General features: G+C 45.5%; 1 protein-coding gene across 16 annotated transcripts in view; it reads right to left on the bottom strand.

Moving 5' to 3' along the window:
• Positions 1 to 22,991, bottom strand: part of KALRN (kalirin RhoGEF kinase) — a 621,535-nt gene that overhangs the window by 588,347 nt on the left and 10,197 nt on the right. The gene's annotated exons all lie outside the window — the stretch shown is intronic.

The following is a 22,991-nucleotide window of genomic DNA, read 5'->3' as shown; positions in this document are numbered from 1 at the left end:
CAGTACCATGCTGTTTTGATTACTATGGCCTTGTGGTATGGTTTGACATCAGGTAGCATGATACCTCCAATTTTGTTCTTCTTTCTCAGGATTGCTGTGGCTATTCAGGCTCTTTTGTGGTTCCATGTAAATTTTAGAATTATCTGTTCTAGTTTTGTGGAAAACGCCATTGGTATTTTAATAGGGGTTGCACTGAACCTATGGATTGCTTGGGTCGGAAGGACATGTTAAAAATGTTAATTCTTCCTATCCATGAGCACAGTATACGCTTCCATTTCTTTCTTCAATGTCTTCCAAGTGCAGGTCTTTCACGGCCTTGGTTAAATTTATTCCTAAGTATTTTTTTATACAATTATACATGGGATTATTTTCTTAATTTCTCTTTCTGATAGTTATTGATGTATAAAAATAAAAGCGATTTCTGAATATTCATTTTGTATCCTGCTACTTTACTGAATTCATTTATCCTTTCTAATAGTTTGTTGGTGAAATCTTTAGGGTTCCCCAGTATCCTGGCTATAACTTATTTAGTTAATTAATCATTTTATTTTTTAGTAGTGGCAAAACTGTGCTAGTTACTAAACTACATGAATGGAATGCAAATGTGTGAGAGAATAAAAAAATAATAAAGCATACTAAAGCTTTGCAAATTAAAAAAGATTAAACGTGTGAAAATGCCCAGCCTTATCCCAAACATATGGAAGGTGCTCAGTAAATACCAGGTATGGTATTGATATTACTGTCCTTGTTATTATTCATGCTTCTGCGTCGTGAAAGACGAAAGAAGTCAGACATTACGGCCTTGGCCCCCAGTCACAACACACGCACCGCTCAGAGCCTGGAGGCCCTTTCCACATCACAAATCGCATTGCTTCCTCATACATCAAGTGGAAAATTCCATTTTGTTCCTTTCTCGGACCATCAGTTACTGGAGGCTCCTCTTCACCCCTCCCCAACTCCTCCCAGCTCTGTGGGGTACTTTCTTCCTTTTGTAAAAATTATGTCCCAAACACTTCTGCCAATAAACATTATTCAACTGTTGGGGTAAAGCATCTAAATCAATAAATACCTAACATCCACCAGCTTCTCTATCAGCTCCAGACATGGCAGGGTGGGGGGATCTGGGGGGTGTCTCGATGTTCAAACGAAAAATGAACTGTTAGTATGTGATAGAGGCAGGTAGGGAGCGCGATTTCATTCTAGTTGCCCCATATTTGTGTCTCTGGGCTAAACACAAACACTGAGTGTGTTCGATGGAAACGGGGGATTAGTACTAGATGAACTCTAAAGGTTAAGTTTCACCCTACCGCTCACTCAGCAGAGGAGCCTCCCAGAGACTCAGAATATAAGTGTGTTTGAGGTTGTTGTCAGTGTCACTGGGCCAACTAGCCTCTTTGCTTTGAGTCCCAGTTTCACGAAGTGATCTATGTGAAATTGGCACAATGTCACTGAAGCTGCTACCTATGGAAACATGCGTTATACCAGATAGAGGCTGGCAAGGGCCCGTGCAAGTGCCCTTGAGTTCCACAGATGGTGGGGATGGTTTCCTTCATGAAAGAAGACCATGCCTCTTCCCTGACTTCTAGTCAATACTAGAACAGAAAACTGCTTGAGTTGAGTTATTCAAACTTTGTTATCCTGTCCCCTCGGTGAAGGGACTGTCAGAATAGCTGCCCGGGGTGAAAGGCTCCGCCTATGGAGGGGAAGCCATGTTTTCTTCAGTGCAACACTAGCTGGGCCCTGTCGGGATCAGACCATGGTGCGGCCTCCCCCGGCCACGGCCAAGCAGCTGCACAGACAGCACCGGTCCCAAGACAACACGTCAGGACATTAGGAGGCAGGCGGGTAGTCCCCGCTTATCAGGGGCCTCCTGACCTTGTCTCCCATCTCGTAGTTAGTTGGAGATAATGCAATGATCCAATTCTGAGATCCATGAAGATGGGTACCTGGGGGTAATTTCAGTAGGGAAAACGTCACTTGAGGACCCTCTAGCTCTTTTTATCTTTGCAAATTAAAGAAGTGTCTTCAACTGTTCTTTTACCTCCAAAGCCTAGAAATAGAACCTAAGGTATAAAATGTAAACATTCAGCCTAAATACATGGAAAGTGTGTTTACTCTCTCACTTAATGTTCAATTCTTCTCTGTAGAAAACAAGAGAAACAAACAAAATGAAGATAGATGAACCTAAACAAGGCAATCAGTAAGCACTCCTGAGACATGTTAGCCAGAGATAAAATAAGAGCAAGCATGTGTTGAAGAGAAGCCAGGAATGCAGAAAAAGGACCAAGTAGACACTAACATTCACACCGCACATCGACTGCTCTTTAGAGACACTCATTCAGGCCTCACGAGTGTCCTGCCCACACAAGAGCCACAGCTCTTCTTCGGGGCTGCTGGCTGGGCTCACCCACCCCAGCACCTCTCTGAGAAATGGATGCCACAAGCACCTTCTGCCTACTGAGCCCTCGCCTTCCCCTCTCAATTCTGGTTTCCAAACCACATCGTCGGTGAGACACACAGGACCTACGACCCTGAGTAACACGGAAGTCAGGGATGTGGTCTTTCCAGCCACATGTACCCTATCCTAAGTGCATAAACCTATCTCGTGTCCTTGGCTGTGAGCTTCCAGCTCCATGACCTCTGGACAGGGTGCCCGCTATGTGTAAAGTACACTTAGAGGCCACCACTGCCTCAGGGTAATTTCTTATCACAACAGGGGTGGGTGGAGTGGTGACCTTGAAGAGCCAAGTTCAGGGAATGTAGGAAGAGAGAAAAGATGCCAATGTCATGTCTGAGGTTAGAGTTGAATCCGGGCCTCGAGGGAAGATCATTCCAGTGAGAGTCAGGATATAAGTGTCCTCTTTCTGGCTGGGCCACTAAGAAGCTGTGGACAGTTCACTTTGCGTCTCGGGAATTCAGTTTTCTTTATCTGTAGGAATGAGGCAGTTAACCTAAGTTATCTTTAATACCCTGCCCCCCCATCTCCCATTTGGGTATTTATAGTATTCTTGCAGTCTGCATGCCCCAGCTAACACTGCGCCACTGGAAACTGGTGTTTGCATAACTGGTGCTCACGTAGAGTACAGAGATCGCCGGATGCTGTACAGGCATGCCTCTTTTTATTGTGTTTTATTTTACTGTGCTTCACAGATGTGTCTTTTTTACAAATTGAAGGCAAGACCCTCCACCAGCAAAAAGATTATGACTCGCTTTATTGCAAAACTTGCTTTATTGTGATGAGCGGGAACTAGACCTGTAATATCTCCAAGGTATGCCTATATTAGCGATGGGAAAGTGACTAAGAATGAGGTTGGGAAAAAAGTTTTTCCTTAAAAGCAGCCTATTCTCCTAGTGGACAAAACTCTGTTTGCCCCTGTAGCCCAACCCTCCATCATCCGCACCCTGTTCCGTATACCTTCCGTCCTTCTCCAGCATACGCGGGCCCTGGGAAGCTGAGTTTTTGGGATGGCATCAAGGTTCTTTTGCCCTCTGGTACCCACTAAATTCAGCCATTGGAAAGCCCTAGCAAGAGGCAGTAGAAGCAAGGAAAGTGAGGCTGGGATGTGCGCAACCTTTTCACAACCCGCCTGTGGTGTCCCAATGGGCTGGCTATGTCCCTTGCCATAACGTCACAACCCCTTTTGAGGTAGCCCTCAACACTGACTCTGTGTCTCCAAGCTCTGGTAACCCCTCTTCCTCATTCCACTAGGCCTAAGGAAACAAACCTCCCCATTAATAGCGCACACCTACGTAAAGAGCCCCTTCACTCAGCCTTCCTCCGACTACCCAGCATGGCTGATCCATCTATTTCCTGCTGGGGCCCTGACTGGTATCCCTAACGAACCCACTTTCTCTCTGGTCTATCTTTGAATGACTGAGACACTCTGTAAATCTCTGCACTGTGCAACTCACATTCCAGACCTTCTCTGGTACAGGTGAATTTCCAGACAGAAGCTGAGTTGCCTCGTTTCTTCACAGCCCTCTTTATGCCTACCTGCAAAACTTCCCGTTCCACTTGAAAAGAGAGAATCACCACAAGGGCTGAAAACACTCAGTTCTGTGTGTGGATGAGCAGCACATTCATGTTATTATCTAATGTGTTCTTCCGCCCAACCTGGTGACTCAACATCTCTCCTTGGAGATGACCTCACAGCGACGGCTTCCTACGCACAAGCTTCTCCCTGACAACACCCAGCCCACCCTCCCAGGGAAGCGGCTGTCATCAGGGATCCTGCATCCCCCTTAAGCCCAGGGCCACCTCTGTCCCCTGCACTCAGCACAACTGAAAGGTGACCCAAGTTGGCTGCTTTTACCTGGCCTCTGGAGACTTTTTTTTTTATTTCAGCTTTATTGCGATATAATTGGCATAAAATTGTAAAATATTTAAAGTGTGCATCACGGTGACTCGATAGTCATACGCATCGTGACAGCATTCCCTCATCTAGTTAACAAATCCATCGCGTCACATTATTTATCTTTGGGGGCGTTGGTGAGAACATTTAAGCTCTACTCTTTTCGCACGTTTCAACTACACAGTACAGTACAATTAAGTCTAGTTACGATGGTGTACCTCAGATCCTGACACCTGATTCAGCACATAGCTGAGAGCTGGCATCCCTTTACGCACCTCTCCCTATCTCCCCCACCCCCAGTCTCTGGCAACCACTATTCTACTCTCTGCTTCTATGAGTTTCCCTTTTCTTTTAGATTCCACATACCGGTATAAGTAAAACCACGCAGTATTTATCTTTCTCTGTCTGGCTCCTTTCACTTAGCTAATGCCCTCAAAATCCATCCATGTTGTACAAATGGCAGGATTTCCTTTGGCCTCTGGAGAAATTATGTTCTCTCTCAGCCCCAATCTAAGCTTAACATTTCAACTCCTTGAGATGGTTTCCTTTCAATAATGAGAGTAATAATTAATGAACAGTTGGTTTCTTTTTAATAAGAGTAATTTAAAAACAGTTATTGAGTATTTATGTACCAGACCTCGACTGAAGAATTTTACGTGTTACACAATTCAATCTTCACACAACCCCACGCAGTAGGTACCTTTATCACCCCATCCCATTTTAAAGAAGAGAAAGTAAGCACAAACACATGCCAGGATTCAGGCCTATGAAATTTGACTCCAGAACCTTTACTCTTTTTTTTTTATGTTTAGTGTTTTATTATGAAATATTTTAATCGTTCAGAAAACTAGAATAGTATAACTAGTACCCATAAACACACAACCGAACTTTAACAATTATTAAATGATTGCCATATTCGCTTCATAATTTTAACAGAACTATTTTGAAGTACATTACAGATATGCTATTTCACCTGTAAATACTATAATATGTATCTCTTAAATATGAGGGCATTTGCTTACCCATAATACCATTAGCACACTGAACAAAATTAACAATAATTCCTTAACATTATCTAATAACCAGTCCATATTCGAATCTCCCCACTGGTCCCCACAAAACATGGAACTCTCCATAAGTTTGCATGTCCTCCTTGCACAGGGCTGGTCTCATCTTGTTTGAACCATTACAACTTTAGTTCATACACTGCACCCACCTCCATCACCACCATGCTATCTCCTCCTTGCTGTGCTTTTCCTTCTTACATATGAAAAATGAAAAAATCTTCTCTCTTCTTCCAGTTCTCTTTCCACTCAGTTCTTGTATAAATCTAGTGCCAACCAGTCTTTCCTGATGGAAAAGAACCATCTCCCCACTTTAGCTACTGCCCCGCTGCCGCCGCCATCATGTAAGAGACACAGCAGACAACACGTGCAAGATATAGCATCACTTCTGTCCTCCGTGAGCAACTCCAGGAAGAGGGACGCGGTGAGGAGGCTCCGAAGAGACGGATGGGGTCTCTCTGGGGTGAGCAGTCTCACCCAGCGGGAGGAAATTGTTAGATTTGCTCCTGGTGTTTGCCTGGGGCATTCTTGTTCTGAAAACAGGGTATGTGTGCCTCAAGTGACGTCAGGTGGAAAGGAAAAGCCAGGCGGGGTCATTCCCAGGTACAGAGAGCCTCCTCTGAGATTCTAGATCTCAAACCAAAAGCAATCCTCATACACACACACCATGTTCTTCCTCTCCGTGCCCCATTAACCGACTCATCCATTGGTCAGATGCCATCTTCGGGCATCCTCTCAAACACTTGGAGATTTTTCTCCCCACCACTGGGTGGGCAGTGTGTGCAGTGGGGGGTGGACGAGAAGAATGGGTCCTCATTACTGTTGCTCTTTCTCCTGCTGCAGACCTCTTTGACAGAGGGGAAAGGTGCTGAAGAGAGAAGTCGAGGAAGGAGAGTACAGCAAGAAAGGCATCCGCTCGCTCAGTCTCTAACGTACCTCTACATACCAGAACGATTACATCCTGCCTCTCCGGGGCTGCCAGAGGAATCACACCATGCCATTCACTGATGAAAAAAAAAAGTCTCTTCCCATCTCTCAGCAGTTTAAACTCCCACTTGTTCTTTAAGACTTAACCAAAACCACCTTCCGAGTTTGGCGTCTTCATCGGTGCTTCTTTAGCTTCCAGCGATAACCTGACTGCAGGATGTGTCAGGAAGAGGTGTAATTATCCATTTCCTCGGTTGGCTCCCCCGCTGGACTCTAAGCTCCGGGGGCCAAAACCACGTCTTATTTATCTCTGTACACTCAATCCTTAACACAGGAACTGTCATATACCGGCCATTTAACAAGCATTGGTCAAATTGTACCAAAATCTAGCATTTCTCCTAAAACCACCTTCTGTGCCTTGCTAATGGCACTAGAGTGTGTTTTTTTCTTTCTTTGCTTTTCCTTTACTTACAAAATAAAAATTAAAAAGAATCCCCAACTGCTTCTCAGTAGTTCATCGGATAATCAAAGTAACCGGAAAACACCACACGTCCAGAAAACATGTGTCTACGTAGATAGAGAATGTAAGTCTGCCTCTTATTAGTTTTGTACACGAATCCTTTTATACGGTGACTCTGGAAAAGCCCAGCATTTTTCGATCCTCACCACACCAAAGTCAGTGTTTTACATATGGCACACCCTCGAGAAACACTTGTTGAATTGACCTGATGGTGTCCGTGATTCCAGCTCCTTAGAGAAGTTGACCATCTGCCAAATATAGCTGCAGTGTGTTTGAATTATGTTAAATAGTCCACAAAGTTCAAGCAAGGAAGAAAATTACCAATCCCTCCTGGAAGTGAGCGGAGAGAAGTGCTTTCTTACTTCCAAAATGTCCAAACATCTTGTTCTAAATACTGACATCTGTTTGCTTCCAGCTTGCTGCTCCCAATGTTTGCCAACTGGCCAAGAATATGTGTGTCTTCACCAACCATCTTCCGCCATCGCACCCACAACACTTCCACCCCGAGCTGGCAACTTCTCAGGCGCTACCATATAAGCGCTATGCCGGCACCCAGGGCAAACAGCCACCTGCACCGAGGGGCCAGGCCACCACCTCTGCCCCCTGGACAAGTCCACCGTCCCAGTGGTCCAGTGGCTCCCTCCCCTACAAAACAGCCAGCAGTGCCATCATCCCAATCACAGGTCCCCCTGTCGCCCCTCCTCGGCCTCTCTTCTCATTGCCCTCTTAAATCACATAGAATCTGGCTGCCGAAGACACTGAACCCTCATTCCACAGGCAGGAGTCTTTCCGGAGGCAGACGGAGAAGCCTGCATTGTTTGGTGACCACGTCCATGCTCGTCTCTCCCGGTGATCTCACCTTGAGCGTTTCCTGCTCCTCTTCTTTCCCCTCCAACTCTGCTTGGATTTCTCATGGAGAAACAGGAGACATCCGGCTCAACTCCTCTGTCTCTGCCCAGGGGGCATCCTGTAGCTGGCAAAGGAGGGAACCCAGCAATCTTCGTGCACCAAATCGTAAGAGGGGAGGGGGCCAGGCAACAAGAAGGGTCTGCATTACCTCCCAAGTGTTCCTTGCTACGGGAGCACATCATTAAACAGCAAATGAAAAACATCACAACAGGTCAAGAGATTGACCATGCAAAACAGGAAAGGCTTTAGAGTATTTTAACACCTTTAATAGCACTTTTTTCCTGGTCTTGAACAAAAGGACTTGCATTTTCATTCTGCACTGGGCCCTGCAAATTATGTAGTGAGCTGGTCATTATCAGCCTCTCGCTCTACCCTAACGCCCCAATGTGGTGCCACTTTCGCCTCTCCCGAGCTCATGTTTGCGGAGTAATATCTAGCCCTTCCTTGTGAAAGGAATCCCTGATACAGGGTCTGATAAGTACCAATCAACCTCAAGAATGGTCAGTAAAATCAACTAAGAGTGGAGAAAAGAGTCCCTTGAGAATCAAGGCCACCGGGAAGCCAAGGAATTCTGAAGATGTCTGGTAACCTGGAGAATAGCAACTAGGTTGAGGAGATAGAAAACACTAAAAGCACCCCCAGAGAAAATTTCCCAACAATTACGCCATTATCCCCATGGTTCCCAAACTATGCGCCCAAGGCACGCTGGGGTGCCACAGCAAATTCATAGAGGATCCATGGATGTTTAAATGTTTGAGGGAACTACCTTAATACTTGACATACATCAGACACAACATGACCTACTAGAGCAAGATAGTTCTCATTTTATAATTAAATCACAATTCATCCCTTTCGATGACATCATATCTTTGCAAAACTGGATTTGGAACTGTTGGCTCTGATAAAAAACAAGCACGGCACAAAAATCAGTATAGAACAGGAAATGAAGGGAGCAATATCCAATCTGATTCCAACGTCTGAGAAGGTGTGCAGGTACATACGTCTCAGTAGTAAGTACCCATGATTATTTAAGAATGAAATAAAAATACTCTCAATTTCTGTGTATTCCTTTTCAAATGGCTACGACATCATTAGGACATGAGCATTCATTAAGTTTTTTGGACCTAACAACTTAATGAACAGACGTATTAAGTGTTTTGCTTGGCCGAAGGGCATCATGGAATTAGGGAGACAGGAAATTACCATGAGCCAGGAAGGTTTGGGGACCTCGGCACTAGGCAATCCCTTTCTTTCACATAATGAGTCTCTGGAAGCAGTGGCAAAAGACAAGGATTGTGAGGAGCATGTGCCTCGTGGAACCAGAGCTGGATTCAACCCGGTATAAACCAACAATTGACACAGTGACATCCCGCACCTCACATTTGAAGAGGCTACTCCCAAATTTCAAACTTCACCTTGGATGTTATAAAAAGCAGCCATAATTTATACTCTTTCATCTTCAGCCTAGAGGATGGATGGTCCAATTTGGAGAAGGTTAAAGGAAATGTGAAATCCATAAGTGAAGGATACAAAGACAGAGACAGGAGGAAAGCTCAGTGATTTAATTGGGCTGGATTAATTCCAGTAAGGAATCACAGAAAAATCCAATTGCAGGTCAAGGCGATGAAGCTTGCAACGCTAAGCCAGACCACAGATAAGCCTGATGCTCTTTGGCACCGTAGGGAAATGTGTAACTTCAAAACGTTCAAGCTTAAGGAGAAAAAAATAACAAAAAGGAGAGTCTGGGTCAAAAACTAAAAAGGCTGTTCAGGTTACAACCTCTTATATTTGTGGCCGGAAAGAGCATCTGGCCCACCTATCAAAATTAGCTAGCTCCACCCATGGACTCGGGAACGCAAACACGTGGCATCAGCCAAAGAGACAGAGAAGGACCTACAGGTAGCTCAGTTATCACGAACTGAAGGGGGAAATGACATACGTGAAGATCCTCTAGGACTGAAGGATAATGCTCTGTGGGGAATTTGGAGGCCAAGTGTCTCACTTCCTTAATATAGTCGGATAGTTTGAACCTTCAACTTGTAACCCCAGGCTTAGAGATGAAGCCTGGACACTGGCAGGCCCATCGAACGAGGGAGGACACAGGGCCCGGGAGCAGCAGAAGTGATGGAGCCTCATGAGATGACTCGATCCAGAGAGAGGTCTGAGGACAGCAGCCATGACAGCAGGAACTATGTCTCAGCCAGGTGCTCTCCCTGGGCTGCTCCTCCGTGGGAGCTGGCATCTGCATGTGCAGTGGACAGGGCCAAAGCAAGGAGAGTCCTCAATCCATAAGGACTGCTGTGGCTAGAACTCGCATCCGGGCCCTCTCTCCTTCTGCCCCTGCTTCTGCAGGTGCCCTGCCTAATGTGGATCTTTCACTGCTTTCCTTGACTGACCTGCCACCCTTTCCACCTTCTTGGCTTTAAGCCACCTTCCTTTTCCCTGGCCCCTTGCTGTCCTCAATCTGGCTTTGGGGTGCACCCTGACCTGGCTACCCTCTCTGGTCCTGACTCTTGGTCAGCCTATAAACATTGAGAGCTTCTTAACCTTTAAACCTTGCTTGTGTTTCCCCAATCCCACTGTCTCATCCTCTGTCCAGCTTCCAGAATACTACTTATGTCTGAAGACAGAGTGGCAGCAAAGGGAGTCTGGTGGAGGAGGCTCTACGGAAAAGAGCAGGATACGGTCCTGAAGGCTTAATGTCCACAGGAAGGAGCACTCTGAGGACCGCCCTCCCCACCCGCTCCTCACTACGCCAAATGTGGTAAGGGATAAATCAATGGAAGTGAAAACTCCCTCGAAGAGAGAGGGAAAAGATCTGGCAGGGCCAGCCAAGACAGATAGCTCTGGGGAAACAGACTTGCCAAATATCCAATTTAAAGAAGTCGGAGGCTCTGACAAAATTCAAACAAAACTTTTCTCCTTTCAAAAATCCTCTTCACAGACAAGGAGAGGAAGCAAATCATGTTTAAGAGTAGATGTTATATAGAGATTATGGCTACCCAAAACTGTTGACTGCACTTTCTTGGAAAGCCCATAAATACTTGGTGGGTGCTATAAAAGTAAGAACTCCAGATACAATAACTGGCTCAGAATTTATCCTGTACAGTTCATCCAGAGACCAGCAAGACGGAGGTTTGTCACTGGATTTCAATGGCTACAGACAGGTATCAACGCTGTCTCAATTTATCAACCCTGTGGCAATTTGTGTGTTACTGCTAAGGCAATGTTTATAGGACCAGCATTTTCTCTGGGTTAAAATACGCAGAGGAGGATTTTCTCCTAAGTACATTCTCAAAGAGACCACAGACTTTCAAAAAGACTTACAGATTGAAGGAACCTCGGCAATCATCCATTTCAGCACCTTCAATGTACAGGGAAGGAACTCAGGCCCGAGAGGTGCAGTTACTGCCCAAAGATCACAGAAGAGGCAGCCAGCACAGAGCTGAGAGCAGCACAAGGGGCCCCCAGCTCCAGACTGGGGACGTGTTCCCTAGTGCTCCACTGCAGCCACATCTCTGCCACAAGCCAGCCAGCAGACTTCGAAGGTCTCTACAGACATCCAAAGCAGGAAAGGCTTCCACTGATCATATTTTTGGGGAGTCCTTCCTCTCTCCCCACCCCCAAAGACAACCATATACAAACTTACTTTCAAGGGCTAAGCAGTACCTGGGAAGTACAACCCCCAACTATAGTATACACATGCATGTTAGGCAAAGGGCGGCCACAGTTACACAGCTCTGAAGGAGAGGGTGGGAAACATAGGGTTAACAGTCCTGACACTGAGAGATAAATTACCTCCTTTGTTCTTAACCTCCACAAAGGCTGTCCAGGATTCCCAAGGCTCTAACCATGTAGCTAATGTATGGGGAGATCAAATTGAATCCAACAGCCCAGGAATGGAGAAGTCCCAGAGAACAAAGCCTAAGGAGTGCACATATGAGGTGTGATCAAAAAATACGGTGAATGTTTAAATTTAAAAATGTGATTACAATAAAAGACACATTGCCATTAATTCCCCTCAAAATACTCCCCCTCGCTTTGAACACACTTATCCCATCGTTCTCCCCACTTTCTGAAGCAGTTCTGGAAGTCCTCTTTCATGAGTGTCTTTAATTGCGCTGTCTGGCAGCCTCGATGTCCTGAATGGATTCAAAATGTTTACCTTTCAAGGTCATTTTGACTTTGGGGAAGAGCCAGGAGTTGCACGGTGCCAGATCTGCTGAATAAGGTGGATGAGGACATACCGTAATGTTTTTATTTGACAGAAATTGCCGTACCAGAAGTGATGGGTTATGACTTTCTGTTGTGATCACAAAATACAGTGAATGCTGCTGCCAAGTGCCATCCAACGGAAAGGCAGGGATCTTCAGTATGGGAAGCGACACCTCGACATTAGTAACAATGTGTGACAAGTTTCAACTTGTTTGGTGCAGTCAGTTGGGTGTGAGCTATAGTTGAGAAGGTGTGTTAAGTGTGCTGGAAATCATCCTCCATCATGACAACACTCCGTGGCACACATCGCTTCTGGTACGGCCATTTCTGTCAAATAAAAACATTACAGTACATCCTCATCCACCTTTTTCACTGGATCTGGCACCATGAGACTTCTGGCTCTTCCCCAAAGTCAAAATGATTCAGGACATTGAGGCAGCCACAACAGTGCACCTAACGACACTACAAAAGAGGACTTCCAGAACTGCTTCAGAAAGTGGCAAGAATATGGGATAAGTGTGTTGGAAGCGAGGGGAATTAATGGCAATGTGTCTTTTATTGTAATACATTTTTTTTAATTTAGACATTCACCATATTGTTTGAGCGCACCTTGCACTGAGGGTCCTGGAAGGAAGGAATAAAACATGTACCTGGGTGCAGAACCACTTTAAATGGAAGAACTAAAAAGTCTTGGCATGGAAAAAAGTGGTACCCTCCCCCCAGAGTGCTTGACAGAGTCCTAAAGGGATTGCCCTTCTGCTCTATTTTAAAGAGATGTAGGGTTGGATTTGATGGTGCCACCTCTATCATCAGGTCCTGCAGAATCTAGATTTCCATGGTCCTAGAGCCTCCGGAAAACCTCAGTAGCACATGATCACACATTCAGCCATGGGTCTGTCAGAGAGGACCTCCTCTGGGGAGCTGCCTTGGTCTTTCTCCTGGGGAACATGAAAACCTAAAGGGAAAATCACAAACATGCTTATTTAACACCTAGCATAATGCTAGATGGAATAATTGGTGGTGGGAGGTGGGGGGGGTGTCTGAAACAAAGTGTCAGAGAATTACCTGTATGCATAACAAATCAAATAAATACTTCAAAACAAACCAAGTAAAACAGATTGAATGGCTGTAAGAGTTTAGAAACTGGGGCAGGGTAGAGAGAAGAAATTAGATGACCTCCTTTTGAATTCAAGAGACATGGGAACGGGGAAGAGGAAACGTTCTGGCTAACAGCAGCCTTCTGTGAACCCTGCACTCCTCCAACACTCCATTTATCCTGGCTCAAAACCAGACTCTAAGAATTGCAGAGAATGAAACTGTATAACCAAGTGTGCCCTCTGCTAGAAGTGATGCATTACAGAATCTGTTGGGAAATGCTAAACATCATTTCTGTAAAGGTGTTTGGCCAATGAAGTCCAAATTCCCCTCTCCCCCCAAAAGGTAATTGTTACACCAGATAATGTGGAAGTTCAGCATTTTACCCTTCGGGATAGGACCTCACCAGTCTTCTTAAAGGTCCCGAACGTTCAGTGGATAACTGGATGAGCTAAGATATTTGCAATAACCCCACTCATTAAAGAGCTATATTCGACTAGACTATAAATGACAAGCTCCTGGAGAAACTTTGGTTGGAACGACTGATAATCATAACCCAGAAAGTTGAACTTAGAGTTCAAGTGAATAAATGCTAATCAGGACTTAGGAATTCTGGGTTATAGGAACAGAATACACAACCACTCAGGGAGACTTTATCGTACGTCTCACAAAGCTCTCACTGCTCCAATGGTTCCAATGGTGGGAAATACAGTTTGAAGGTCCCTGTTCTGGTGTCTGGAGTCAGGAAAGGCCAGCTGCCCAGGCACCATGAAGGGAGGGGCGACATACGAGGGAAAGACCCGAGAGGTCCATTCGGACCAGGGAACCATCAGGACTGAGGCTAAAAGGAAAACAATCCCAGAGCTCTCTGAAGCTTTCATGGCAGTCAGGTGGGGAAGGATGGTCAGCATGTTCCCCATTTGTTTCCAGAGGCTTCTGCAACCTTTTGAATAAAGCAGTAACAGGAAAATGAGGCACAGAAGAGCAAGTGGTACCATAGCTAATGCTGAAAAGATCCAAGCCTCTCTACCCAGCCTCAAGTTTTCCTGTTACCTAGGAACAGTCACAAAGCATGCTGGGAAGAGTCACTAAAGTAACCAGGTGCAAGCTCTGTAGGTGATCTAGACCAATTTCTGACCCACGCCTGACTTTACTCATCTTTCTGAGCTGGCATTTGGCTGCCGGCCTGGGGATTTCCTCATTTTGCACATGGCAGACATTCTCCCAGGGAAGGGAAAAAATTAATTTGACACAAGCAATCAATCCCAGTGGAATGTTTGTGCATATCGAGCCAAACAGAAATGGATGCTAACGGGAGCACTTCTGGAAGGTGACGGGAATTTTAATGCTGAAAAATGATAGTGTCAAGAACCCAGTAGGATGGACAAAGCACGCACGTTTGCATCTAAAGCACAAGCAACAGCCTACACAAGCACACAAGCATGTATACACACACACAGGCATGCAGCTCTGCCATCCTCGGGGGGAAAGCTGTCCGGGGCATAACTGTCCAGCCTTCAGGCACTCTGTTTATGTTTTGTATTCACAATGTTTAAAGGAGTTGAGGAATAGAGCAGTGCTAAACCCTGCTACGGCAGAAAACGATAGCAGCTTGTGAAATGTTCCGGTGATTCTCCTGGGATCCCTGTGCTGCCAGGCTTGGTAAAAGCACCATCACCCTTCACCCACAACCCAAGGCAAAAACCTGGAGATTACCTGCGACCTCAGCTCTCCTTCAACCCCCACAGTCAACTAGACATGAAATTCCATAGATGCCCTGCCGTTACATTTCTTGTATCATCAACTACCTTTCGGCGGTTTCCTAACGAGAATTCTTATCTCCAATTTTGCCCCCGTCAACACCATACTGTCCTTTTCTCAATTATCATTTTCATTCCATCCCTTCAATCTTTTCTGACTCCCCACTGCTCATAGGATAAAATCCAAAGCCTAGAATATGAAACCCAAGAGCTCACATGCACCCCCAGGCCCTGTCACCTTACAACCTCTCATTCTCCGTGATCTCGCACAACTCTCTGCCTCTGCCAGGAATGCCCTCCCTACCTGTCACTCTGGAAAATGAGCTCCTCTTCCAAAACCCATTCAAGCATCTCCCACTCTATGACTACCACCACATCTGCCAAAATAGGCTTCACCACTCCCTCGTTTATGTCTCTGCATTCCACTCGTGTAATTATATCATATACCTGGAATGCTTTGATGTACTTGTACAAAAGTCTAATGTTTCCTTGTATCAAAATGTGAGCTCTCTGATGGTCTAGAGAATGTGAGGGGAAAGAGTTGGAGTTCTAGGTAGAAGGAAATGTAGCAGAAAGCCAAGAGGGCAGTTTAATTACCCAGTGTCTCCTCTTGCGATGGTGTGGCCGGGCTGGGCTTGCACATGTCCTCGAAAATGAAGAGTTTGGATTGCTTTCACTATCTTCTCTACAGGACTCAAAAGAAGAAATGTTCAAGGACATGAGCTGGCAAGAGATCAATAAGTTAGCCCTCCCTGTGCCTTAGGAGAGCTGGCAGCGCAGCCCTGATGGAGCCCTCAGCAGGCATTATCTAGGGTGTTCAGGCACATCCCTAATTACAGACTTGCAATCCAAAGGAACAGGCTGAGAAAGTGTACGCTTTTCAACACAGGCCCAGAAATCCCAGAAACTTGGCCCTTCTTTAAAAATAATCTAAGGGCCAAAATAGTTGGGAGTCACTGCTAACCATCAGCATGAATTAGAGTCTGTCTGCACCAAGGAAGGTGTGGGGTAACCGATGAACTCCGGCATCAGAGGGTCTGAACAAGCAGTCTTGAGCTGCAAAGACAAAAGGCCTCCGAAGGATGGAAAGTCTTCAGAGGACCAGCGCATAAAGGTGCTGGGACCACTTGCCACCTGGGTGCTGGTCCTGCTGCCTTTCCCATTGTCCACTTAGCTCCAAATATTGTAGATGGAAGATGCGTTCACGACCACCTAGCTCAATTCTCTCATCAGACTCAGAGGCATAAAGGGATTTAACTGAGCGTATCAATAACAACGCTGTTCTCCTGACACCCAGACCACTGTCCTTTCCACTTGAACCCAACCTCTGGCCCCATCTAGCGGCTTCCTGATTTCTGCTCTGTACTTTCTTGACCTGTCTGGTTTGCCAGTCTCCCACTTTCTACCACCTTCACAGGGAACAGTGTTCCCATTTTCCCTGGTTGAACTAGAAAGACTGCTCATAGCTACTGGGGCGATTTGAGCTCCAGAGCCCGAGAGTGAGACTGTGCAAAACATAGTTTTCCTGTGTTAAAAGAAGTAAAAGAATGTTGGTTAAAAACAACAGCAAACCAACAACGCCACTTCACAGAAGAAGCAGAACAACTGCCCTCAACTGGACTTCATTTTTCTATCTATCTATTATTGATTTAAGTTGATCTTATTCCCCATGTCCTTTCTACAGAAGACATAGAAATGTTCATGACAACCTAGACTAATGCTAAAGGAATTAGCTTTATTGGGAAAAAGCAAAACTGACGGGAACTGGTCACTGTAGGAGACTGAAGAGACTCGGGTGGCAGACACTAGCGAGGGGAGGGGAAAACCAGACCATGAAAGGCCCCAAACTCAACCGTCCGTCATAGTTCCCAGACCGAAATGCCATCCTCTTGGAAAGTAGGATTCAGAAGGTCAGCTCTATACGTAACCATCACGGCCCCATCGCCCTCCTAAAACTGGGAGCTCCTTGGAGACAGACAGTGCCATCCTTGCTGCTGGACCGCAGTGGATGGGCTGTAAGACGCGCTCCCTCAGTGCGCGCTGGAAGAAACGGTGCCACACTTCTGCACGGTTACCTGCACGTAAACACATGCAGGTACACAGATGGGATCCCAAGGAAGGCCATCTTAGAAGGCGCATTGCTGAACCTTTCCCCCCCCCCCAAATTATTGTTTTAGCTAGGGTAATATTTTTAAACATATGATGCACTTTTCTCTTTCGCATGTCCTTATATATATTTCATCTCTCCCTTACTCTGCCAGAAGCTTCTATTTGCCTCAGAGACATTCAGGCTCGTTACAGCAGACAGAGAGCAAGCGTCCGTGTTCAGCTGTGGACATTCAGGACAGGACTGTTTCTAGATGCAGCTTAAATTCTCACACTCCCATTAACATACCAAGATCCAGCCTGGGTGAGCCTGACCACTGAGAGCACCAGAGGTAGCGAGTACTCAGATGCAGCGTAAGGGAGACACTTGCCAGGAAACAAGGGGGCACGCCCTCTCCTTCAAGCTTCAGGGGAACATGGGAAGTGTTCAGTCTAGGAGGTCAGACAGCAGGGACTCAGTCTCCTCCTCAAGGCCCAACCAGGGATTGGGGGACGGGGAGAGCAGCTTTAGAATATAAGATCCCAATAGGTGTGGAGACACATGAGAACCCTAACCACTGCTGAGGAGGCTGCGGGCCTCGGGGCGAATGCCCGCCATTCGGTCATGTACCATGACCACGTGGTACGGAGCTGAGCGGATGAAAACACAGGCCTGGCCAAGGTAGGCATCTAGGTGGGTGAGCCAGGTGCACTTTCTGCCTGCTCACAACTGGTACTGAGTGAGCTGGGGAGCCGCACGTGTCTTCGTTCCCTGAGGATGGTACTCAGCGGTACTCAGATCAGTGACCAGGCAAATGCCTGGGGTCACGACTAAGAGGCTGCCATGTGCAGGGGCTGGGCCCCCAGAGGCAAACGTCAGGGCATGACTGTTAGTCCTGGGTATCAGCACTGTGCCCCCAGCAGCAAAACAGGTCTAGCCATACCGTTGCAGACACCAGTACATGGTCAGACCAGACCAGACCAGACCCCATGAAGCAAAGGTCAGGGGAATCCAGCCATCATATGTGGCTCCAAGCACCCTTACCCCCTCGCCCAGCACTCCCACTACAAGCTCATGGGTGCCCCTCCATGCAGACCTCGTTCTGGAGAGCAGTAGCAGAACAGGACAAAATAGGAGTGACTGAGAAATTCATCTGACAGAAACAATCATCCAAAATGACTGATCCAGAAAAATACAAAGAGCAAAAAACCCAATATACTATAAACTGGCCTAGTTGGGGTGGGGGCTCATGAGAAAGACTAGCTCCACCTGAGAACATTTTAAAAGAGATATTTTCTTTGCACATCTGGGTGATAAGAAGTAAGTGGGCAACTGAGCTACACTGTCACCCATCAGAGAAACCCTCAGCTGTTCTGGGCAGTTAGAAAAGCCACTCTTCCACTCTCGTGCGCACTTCTCTTTTCCGAAAGCAAATGGAACGTATCACGAAACGTTGCATTCCACCTCTAGTGCTGCCAATTTCCTACCAGACATGAAAAAATGCAGTCCTCAATGCAGTTTGAGCCTGTCACCCCCTTCTGAGTCCCCCAGCTCAGCTTTCAACCACACTCAAAACCGAGGGAGACCCCAGAGAAAGGCAGCTGACAAAATCCTTTTCATCGAGTCAGCAATTTTGTTTGTCTGAAGCATTTTTCTTCTATTATTGCACTTTATTTCATACTCTTCCTATGAGGTACAGCAGAGCAAGTATATTTACCTTTTTCTTCAGAGGAGGAAAGAGAGGTCCCATCTGTACAAACAGACATGGTAACTGGATTGGCCAAGTCACAGAGCTAATTAGTGATGGATAGCATTGGAAATAAAGGTCTCCTGAATCACCTCCTTGGATTCTTCTAGCTAAACACAGACTACGGCTTTTGCACACACAACCTAAAACACTTCCATACCTGTGGTATTGGAATTAACTTTCACTCAAGCCCACAGAACACATGTGGCTTTTTTTTTTTTTTTTTTTAGCTAATTGTGACTGCAAGTCTGGCTCCTAAGTCACTTAAAGACATACAGCAAAAGGAGCCAAGAATGGCCTCTACCATTTATTTAAATGTCACAACAAAGCGTCCTTAAACATTACACAAAAAGTTATCCTCCAGAGAACAGGAACTGGCTGTTCTCCCTCTCTCCCGAGGATAAAAGCAGGAAACATCCTGAACCTAGTGTCCTACAGTCACCTTTGAAAAGGATCAAATAATGAGTGACCCTTCTTGCTACTCTTTGGACCAAATAATGTCCCAGAACAAACACTCATCCACAGAAAAGCTGGGTTATAAATATCTATCATTAGGAGAATGGTTAAATAAAATATGGCACATCCACACAACAGAACGTAACACAATTCTTAAATCAAATGAGATAGAGCTATATGTACTGACATGGAAGATGTCCACGATTATAAAGTGATAAAACTAAGTTGCAGCACAACAGGTATAGCATGATTCCCTTTTTGTTAAATAAAACTACACATGTGTATAAACATGTACATTCAACAGGTACATATATTTGTTGAATTTATCTTAACATCAGGGAGGAGGGAGAAAGAACATCCACTTCTGACCACAGACCCTGCACTTGTGCTTTCCATATATATTTGTTACAACAGTAAGTGTCAATATCGTTGCCCCTCCAAACAACCAAAGGCTACTCCATCTTCCTATCTCATCCCCATATAAAAGTTCCTTGGCTTACGAATGCCTTACTTTGCTCGACAGATACATCTATACCAGTGTACCATACATTTAAGTTCATTAGGAAAATGGTTTCATTTATGCAAAAGTTTACACCCCACCTCCGAATTTGTTTTTCAACTTAATTCAACAATCAAAATATAGACCATGGACCGAGGGAGAGAGTACACATAGGAAATAAGACCAGAAGGAAATATCTCAAATTAACAAACGGGTTCTTTCTGGATGATGGGATCACAGTGGCTTTCTATCCTTTATATTTGATCATATTTTCCAAATGCTCTACAGTGAGCCAGCATTAATTTTATAATTTAAAAAAAACTTTATTATAAAAAATAAATGTGCTATGAAAGAATACCAAAAATCAAATCTCTCTAAATGAAACCTTGTTTACCACTTATTAAAATTAAATTACCTTTTAGCTTATAGACAACAAATACAGATTAAATAAATCAATGAATACTTGGTCCATTTGTATGTTTAAAGTTTCCCAAATGGGTTTTCTGAAAGAAGAGTGCATCTTTATTTTTCCAGTATCTATGAGATGTATGAATATTTGAAAGCAAGCGATAAAAGCTGTCCTTTCTAATTAATCCAGAATCAACAAGAGTTGTGCACTATATTTCACAGTCAATATTGATTTCATAGGTCTTTTTAAGGTAGAATTATCTGTCCACAAAAAAGCAATTCATTTCTTTAGCACAGTGTTTCATTATAAAACTCTCAAATGGCCTACACACCAATAAATAGCTCTTTTAAAAAAGTCAAGCCAACAAAGACTAATCACACAAGTATTATATGCAAGGCACTGACCTGGGTATTTAGAAGAATACAGACAAGTCCAAACCGAAGGGGTGCACAGCTTACTTGGGGAAAGCAGACAAGGTCATTGTCCAAGGTAAGGCCTCCAAAAGGCCTTTGAGCCATCACTGTTCAGTAAGGTTTTAGGAAGAGGCTGGTGTACAAACAAATCTGGTGCCCACCTCATCTCCACCCTGGGCATCTTGGCCAAGTCACCGACCAAGAAGGTGCAAGTCACCTGCACCCCAGAAGCTCTGGGGCTGACCAAGGCGCAGAAGTCCACACACCCAGCCCACCTGGCACTCAATCACACAGATCATTCATGTCCAAAGATTTTTCTCACACAGATCATTCCATGTCCAAAGAAAAATGTCCAAAGATTTTTCTCTCAAAGAAAAAGTCACGTGATAACTTTTTTACCAATGTAATGGAAGTATAATTTGCACGCACACAATTGGACATGTCAGTCTGCAGCTCACTGACACTCACCAACAGAACACACCTGGGATCAAGAAACAGGACACACTATCAGGATTTTCAAAACGTCCTCACACTTGCCATTTTATTTTTCTCCTTACTTTTGTCACCAAACTTCGGAAACGGTGGTCTGTCTTCCTTTTCACTTCCTCCTCCTCTGTGTCAGCCTCAGCGACCCGCCTTCAGGGAATCCCTGCACCCAACCAGGTGAGGCTCCACTCTCAATGTGCAGCGTGCCATCCTCACGGCGCTTATCACACTGCACGCCGCAACTATCTGCTTGTGTGTCGATCCCACCAGACTTACCCTCTGTGGGAAAAGATTATTTTTAACCTGTTTGTGTGCCCCCAGTGCCGGGCACTTAGTAGGTGAATGAGTGCGGGAATTCATAAAGGGATCCACTCACCGCAATGTAGGACTCTGCTGTAATTGATCAGTTCTTTGACCAGTGCTCAATGAAAGAAACATAGTGATATTTAGTTGTCAAAACTCAGTGGTTGGGCTCATGAAGAGTGACTAGAAAATGCTACTGTTTCAATATTTGGTTAAGCATTCTCTTTATATCCGAGTATCTGAGCCTAATATGTGCCATTGCGCTGGGGTACAGAGAAGAGATTTACTATCTCGCACCTACCCTCCAAATTAAAGCTGTGACATCACTTCCAATGGCATTCTGTCTTTCCACGGCCACACACCAACGTGGAATCCTGCCAATCTTCTCCCCAACTGCTCCTGGAGCTACTCCTCCCTCTCCCCACAGCCTCCTTTTGGGGACAGTAAGAAGCCAGAGACAGGAATCCCCCAGGAGGTCCAACCCCCCTCCCTCCCCCCTCTGTCCCCTTTTTGTCACATCCAATTAACCATCTGCCAGTCTCCGGGGTCTCCTTCTAGGCCCACAGTCCAGCTGCCAACTCAGGACTGTGTTTCCCCACCCCCATCACTCATAGACGCCCATTGTCCCTGGGCTCCAGAATAAGAGTGTAAAAGGCAGAGATTTTAACCACATTCCCAGTCCCTGTCTGCCATGCCTGGAATAATTGTAACTGCAAGCTTAAAAATCATATCCCTACCTAGCTCTGCCCTGTAACGGAAGGAAAGAAGAAAGGCAGCAGAGACGGGGGAAGAAAACTATGGAAGCATCAAAATTTTCATGATTTTCATGATTTAGAAAATAAAGAGTTTCACCTAACTAGTAATATGATAATAGTATGTGTTATATATGTAATATATATGTAATATAATCATACTAGTAATATATTACACATAATGACGTTACTAGTAATAAAATTCCATTTTTATTACTATTTACAATATTAATATAACTGTAACAATACACAATATGTCTACAAATATCAAGTGACCTGAGAGGTGCCCATTTTACAGATGAGGAACCTGACGGTCTGAGAGGTTGTAACTTGCATAAGGTCACACAGCTGGTAAGTTCCTGCCCTAAGAGTCTATGATTCTGGGACTGAGCTATACCAAAGGAAACTCCCCCCCCCCTCGACTCTAAGAAGTATAAGCCAAGTCCCCTATAGCCCACCTTTTGGTAATAACAGCCCCCAGATTCCTACTCTCCACCCCTCTGGAGGCTCCGGGTCAGGTCCCTGAGGAGCCTCTGATGAAATGGAGCTTTTCACCTAATGACAGTTCTTGGGTTGCCCCTAAAAGGGGAGAGCTGGGAGTCCAATCAGAGGGAGAGTTTCAGGGCCAATGGAATGGGAGTGCTCACTGGCACCTTCCCTCTTGTGTGAGGGGCTCCTCCTCATGGAGAAGCATGAGCACCAGGCTCTTCCATGATATTGACTCTGCTTCCTCTTTCTTCTAGGACCTCTGGAGGCATTAAGGAAACTCTGGAATTGAAGAGCAGGTCCCATCCCTGGGAGATACGCTACCTGACAGCCAGGCACGGACCCCTCCCCGCGAGGCTGCCCCCAACACCTTCTTACCCGAGTCTCCCTCTGTCTCTCTCTTCTCCCCATTCACCCTCCACCCTGCTAACCGGCCTTTCTGACTCATTCCGTTAGAGGTGATTCTGCAGACCCTGCCATATAGCCTGGAGCAAATCCCACCTCAGCCCACA

Source organism: Rhinolophus hipposideros (genome assembly GCF_964194185.1).
Source record: "Rhinolophus hipposideros genome assembly, chromosome: 2".
Taxonomy (NCBI): domain Eukaryota; kingdom Metazoa; phylum Chordata; class Mammalia; order Chiroptera; family Rhinolophidae; genus Rhinolophus; species Rhinolophus hipposideros.
This window is presented reverse-complemented; position numbering and strand designations above follow the sequence as displayed.